This window comes from Polyodon spathula, unplaced genomic scaffold, assembly GCF_017654505.1.
Source record: "Polyodon spathula isolate WHYD16114869_AA unplaced genomic scaffold, ASM1765450v1 scaffolds_3091, whole genome shotgun sequence".
Classification (NCBI taxonomy): domain Eukaryota; kingdom Metazoa; phylum Chordata; class Actinopteri; order Acipenseriformes; family Polyodontidae; genus Polyodon; species Polyodon spathula.
Window position 1 is genome coordinate 4,057 of NW_024474555.1, and position 6,377 is coordinate 10,433.

The following is a 6,377-nucleotide window of genomic DNA, read 5'->3' on the forward strand; positions in this document are numbered from 1 at the left end:
ATTTGTTTTGCAGGGATTTTGGTCTGTCTCTTCCAATGTTGTTTGTACCGATGTGGACGACTACTACCGGGTCGTCTCCTGTTCGTTCTAGGAGCCTGTCCACGTTCTCAGTGATGTGCTTGACCGAGGCTCCCGGAAGGCAGCACACTGTTGTAGTAAGGGGGTCCAAACTGCGAATTGAACTTGCTGTGTTTCTCAATATGGAGTCCCCAACAATCATGACCTGGTTTAGAACCAGGGACATTTCGCGTGTTAGGCAAACGTGATAACCACTACGTTATGGAAACTTCCATGCATGGATTGTTACATTCATGCTGGGCTGTAACTGGACTGCCTTGTACTGCAGGCTCCAAAATGGGATCTCAGCACTATGCTTAGAGGTCAACACAAGAAACTGTCACCAGACAAAGTGTTTCCATAGTGTAGTGGTTATCACATTTGCTATACATGCGAAAGGTCCCCAGTTTGAAACCGGTGGAAACACAGCAGCGCATATTTTTTTTCAGTATATATATTTCATGTCCCCAGGTAAAGAGCCACCCAGCCCAGAACAATGCATATGGTGTGCATAGTCCATTGTCAATGCAAGTCTGACTGTATATTAAATGGAGTGAGATTGCACTCTGCAACTTCTTGGCTTCGACTGCTGCTTGACACACACAGAACGACAATTTTGATACTCGGACGCTTCTTAAAATGCATGTTAAAATGTGGAATGTTTTCAAATTCCATGGATTTGCAGATCTGTGCAGAACAAAACGACTATCTGGCCTCACAAAATCTTTATTAAATACTCTTAGGGAGTATGTGCTGTGTAGATCGAAGAGTAAAAATGGAGTGCCCCTCTACCATACCAGACATTTCATCTTCTGTTATTGTATTGTTGGTTCTCATAAAAGAAAGAAGAGTTTGATCAAAGATGTCCTTCCTGCCGAAATAGCTCAGTTGGGTTAAAGTTTATGCTTTTCAAACCAGTGCAGAAAGAGAGTGTCAAAATCAAAATGAAACTCACGGGTAGTAATCAACATATCGCAAAATAAAGACACACTCCATTAAACAAATAATTGTGCTGTTTGAAATGAACAATCCAGGTTCAATTAATTGTATTGCCCATTTGATGAAAGCAGTGTAAAAAAAAAATACCTGCACATTTCTCCCCTGGCTTCAGGAAGCAAACAAAAAGCAGTGATTTTTCCATATAGTCTAGTGGTTAGGATTTCTGGTTTTTCACCCAGGTGACCTGGGTTCAAGTCCTGGTATGAGAATTAGTTTATTTACTGGTGGAGGTATTTGTCAAATCAAAGAATAAAAAAATAAAATCACACATTGAAGGATGGAGAAACTTATAACCAGTGACCATTATGAAAACAAAAAAACACTCAACTTTGCTTATGTTAGCTGCAAGACAGAGAAATTTGCATCTTGCTATCCCATCACTCCTATGTGCACCAAATCAATGACGTCTATACTTCAGTTCATATATTATCGGAATCAAAAACGTGGTCTCTGTTGCATTGTGCAGCTGCAGTGTTGATAATAAAAACCTCTACATTCAAGGCTTCATTTAACTTTACTGTATTATTTAGAAGAAACTTGCCCACTGGCAATTCAAATCTATTTGCTGTAGCGGGTAGCATTTAGTTATTGCTTGTTCAGTAGCTTTGCGCGGTGGCAGTATTATATCCCATGAGGTTTGTCCGAGGCGTGATTATTACTAGTTGAAAACTTTAAAAAATACCCCGCTGTGGTGACTTGAAATATAGTCATTGCTGACAATTTTTGACAGTCTCACAGAGTCTGCTATCATCTAGTTGAAATAAGAGAACAAATGTCAACGCTATGACTTAGTGGCAAAACTAAAACACAGCTACGGCGTCAAACAATAAATAATAAACAAACAAAACACACGGCGGTTCGCCGTCATCTATAAACAAAATAAAAAACAACACAACAAACAAATACAAAATAACACATGTGCAGAGGGGGTGACACCTTTCTAAAAATAAGCAAACAATACGATTAAGCAGCTTCCTCCCGCCCTGCTGCACATTATTAGTTTACTTCTGCTTCCACCATCGAAGTGTTTTTTTCAGGAAAGGAGGTTTTACAACTCAGTTGAGCATAGCTTCGTTTGACAGATTTACCCATTTTCTAATAAATAAAAAACAGTACGGTAAATTATCTGGAAGCAAATTCAACAAAATGTAAATGTAGAAAAATAAAGTTTCTAGTACAGTATCTAGCAATTACAGAACTCACAATATTAAAATATAACATGGCTTTATGCCAGGGCTCTCAATCTCCCGGCCCGCGGGCCACAGGTAAAGTAATGTTTTACACAATATGCATTTGTCACACAAGTTGATTCCATCACTACATTTCACCACCACCATATTATCATAGTTTAATTGTAGCTTAGATTTAGGGTTTTGTGTGGTTATACTTGAGCCTAAAGCCACTCATCACACAGTGTAACTTTTTTTTTTTTTTTTTCCTGGGTAGTAAGTGTTATTTCCTAATTGCTTATGCCTCAAAAGTATAGAAAATGGCTATTATTCCACACAAACTTTGCTTTTGTGACCAGGACAGTGATATTTTGAAATTTACCTATTTCCAATGAGAAAACGGGCGTATTTGTGTCTTTTCGTTCACATAAAGTCAGAAAAAAACAACATATGAATCCAAATTAACATGTATTTATACTAAAGTAATACAAAAATGACTACAAAAGATTTAGAAGTGAGTAGTTTTTCGAGATTTACGATTATACTGTAAATTTAAATAACTTTTATATCTTATTTTCATTTTCTTTTGCACACTACATCTTCATCATATATAATATATATATATATATATATATATATATATATATATATATATATATATATAGAGAGAGAGAGAGAGAGAGAGAGAGAGAGAGAGAGAGAGAGAGAGAGAGAGAAAAAATACATAAATTATAGATGCATTGTACAATATATGTCAACTACATGTTCAATATCTTTATATGGCAATTGTATTATGGAACATTATGGAATACATTTTATTTGTATATTGAATATATTTAAAATATATTTTGAAATATATCTTCCAATGTATTTACAAATATATTCAAAAAGTATTTAGATATTTTGTGAAATACATGAAAACGGCAATGTTTATTCCGGGTTTATATATATATATATATATATATATATATATTATATATATATATATATATATATATATATATATATATACTTTTTTTAATATATTGCACCATTACAAATATATTTTAAAATATATAATTTTTTCATAGTGGATTTAACAATTAAACATACATCTGATAGAACATACTGTAGCCGAATGGTTTGATTGTTTTAGACTACACATGGGGGCGCACGAAAAACAACAGACACGTGTTACCAAAATAAACATGGCTGTATGATGATGTACAGCAGCTCTAAAACGAATGGTTTTATAATGTGTTACACGTCAGGTTTCTGTTGGTTGTTTAAGCATTTGATTCCCAGTGTACACAAACACTGCAGTCCTATTTTAAGAGTGGGCACAGCCCTTGGGAACTGTGAGGTTTCATTCACATGACTGAGCGCGTACCAGCAATTCATCATTTCATGGGCACGTAGGGGTTGGTGGTATAGTGGTGAGCATAGCTGCCTTCCAGACAGTTTACCCGGCATCGATTCGTGCCTATCGCAATTTTTTTTTTAATGTCCCTATTTTTTTTTTTTCTTTTAAGGTTGGAATAAAGCATAACATATTCCACAAATGCCTTGACTTACACCCGCAATTTGTTACTGTGTTCAAACTGGTGAATATTTTTAAAAGCATCACTTTTAGAGTTTCACTGTGAGTTAATGCGCTGTGAAGTGTTAATAGTCAGTACCATAACCTCATTAAACGAAGGTGTTCATTTGGGATCATGCATTGATAATGCGCTGTCGGGAAAACTGCAAATATGGATGGTAAGCGTGACTTGTATGATTAATCACATTCTAAGGAGTGATATCGTCCTATTGTTGGTCCTGCCACAGAAAACTGGCGTTGCAATTACATGCGCTGAAAAATCAAATATTTAAAATTAACCAAACATCTGATAGAACATCATACTGTAAGTCGGATTGTTTTATACTACACATACTGCACGAAAAAAACAAACACGTGTTACCAAAATGATCATTGCTGTACAGCAACGCTTACATGAATAGTTTTATACTCTCATGTCAGATTTCTGTTGAATTTTTAAGCATTTAATTCCCAGTTTACACAAAGACTGCAGTCCTGATTTAACCACTGGGAAATCCGAGTCCTTCGTGACTGTGATATTTCAGTCATGTGATTGAGCGCGTACCGGCAATGCAATGGAAACGTGTAATACAACATATAAGAAAAAGGGCTGATCTGGGATTTGAACCAGTGACCGCTCACACCTGAGGCAAGAATCATACCCTTAGACCAGTGAGCCGACTGCTGCCACTAACTTGGTACAACGAGCTTCCAAAGAAGTGTAGACCTAGTTGTTTTGTTGAGGAATCAGCGTCTTGCTGTGTACCTGTTAGGGATTGTCTGATTCCTTTGCCTGGCGGCTCGCATTTCTATGGGCATCGAAAGGTGGTCGCTATAGATGAGTAATCTTGTTTAGATGGGATTTCGTTTCGATATATTTAGAATTGTATATTTAGAATGGATTAGCCTACATTCATATAAAAATGCAAAGAAAGAAAAAAAACAAGACGGCGTTTCGTTGTTTTGCAAAGGGTTGCATGCAATGTCTGCTCAGAGGAGCAGTCCCAGCCCTGAGGTGACACGATGGTTTTGACCTGCTCTGTTCCGGACCTGGGCCGATTCAGCCACCTAGTTACGCCATAGTTCTGCGGTTTGTAACACGGAGTGCGCAGCTAACTAAACAAATACGAGTTTCTCGATAGTTTGCCGTGATCGTATAGTGGTTAGTACTTTGCGTTGTAGCTGCAACTGAGTACAGTCATGATGCATTGCAGTCTTACAGATGAGGAAAATATAACAAAACATTCTTTGCAAAAGGTCAAAATTTATTTTTAAGAACTGCCTTAATTAAGTTGCATTGGAAAAGTGTAACACTAAATAATTAAATAGAGGCTTGTCGGACATTTGAATCCGGGACTGTAAAAGCGAACATTTAACAATTAAACGTCCATCTGATAGAACTTACTGTAGCCGAATGGTTTGATTGTTTTAGACTACACATGGGGGCGCACGAAAAAAACAGACATGTGTTACCAAAATAAACATGGCTGTATGATGATGGACAGCAGCTCTAAAACGACTGGTTTTATAATGTGTTACACGCCAGGTTTCTGTTGATTTTGTAAGCATTTGATTGCCGGTGTACACAATTACTGCAGTCCTATTTTAAGTGGGCAGAGCCCTTGGTGACTGATATTTGAGGCACATGATTGAGCGCATACCAGCAATTCATCTATTTTGTAAAGCTAATGTGTTGGTGGTATAGTGGTGTGCATAGCTGCTTTCCAAGCTGTTGACCAGGTTTTGATTCCCGTGTAATTCAATTTGTTTTTGAATGTCCCTATTTTTTCTTTTAAGATTGGAATAAAGTGTAATGCATTCCACAAATACTTTGACTTACACCCGCAATTTGTTTCTTTGTTCAAACTGGTGAATAGTTTTAAAAGCATCACTTTTAGTTTCACTGTGAGTTAATTAAGTGTTAATAGTCAGTACATTAAGCTTCATTAAAATAAGGTGTTCATTTGGGATCATGCATTGATAATGTGCTGTCGGGAAAACTGCAAATACGGATGGTAAGCGTGACTTGTATGATTAATCTCATTCTAAGGCGTGATATCGTCCTATTGTTGGTCCTGCCACAGAAAAAACTGGTGTTGCAATTACATGCGCTGCAAAATCAAATATTTAGAATTAAACAACCATCTGATAGAACATCATACTGTAAGCCGGATTTGTAGACTACACATGGGGCCGATTCAGCCCTCTAGCTATTCGTCATTGTTCTGCAGTTTGTAACATGGAACACCCAGATCGCTGTAAGCATGAGCTTCTCAGTAGTTGGCCATAGTCATATAGTGGTAGTGCTTTGTGTTGTGACCCCAACAATCCTGGTTCAAAGCTCGGTCATGGCAGGTAACATCATTATATGTTACTTCAGCCATTAAACATGTATATAGCAAGTGCTACAACGGCTACAGTAATCCAAACTTGGGTAACATTGAAATTAGAAAGGTAATGTACCGTTATGATGAGTATAAAGACATTCTAAATGGTAATCACAACAACACAGGGACTGTAAGAAAAGACAAGACACTCGAGTTGGAAAGGAGTTTTTTTTTTTTTAGCTCTGGCCTGCAGTTCAATGCAAAACA

At 37.0% G+C, this 6,377-nt stretch overlaps 1 pseudogene; it reads left to right on the forward strand.

The window, feature by feature from the left end:
• The first annotated feature begins 1,657 nt into the window (after positions 1–1,657).
• On the forward strand, positions 1,658–1,824 carry LOC121311278 (annotated as a pseudogene).
• Positions 1,825–6,377: the final 4,553 nt, after the last annotated feature.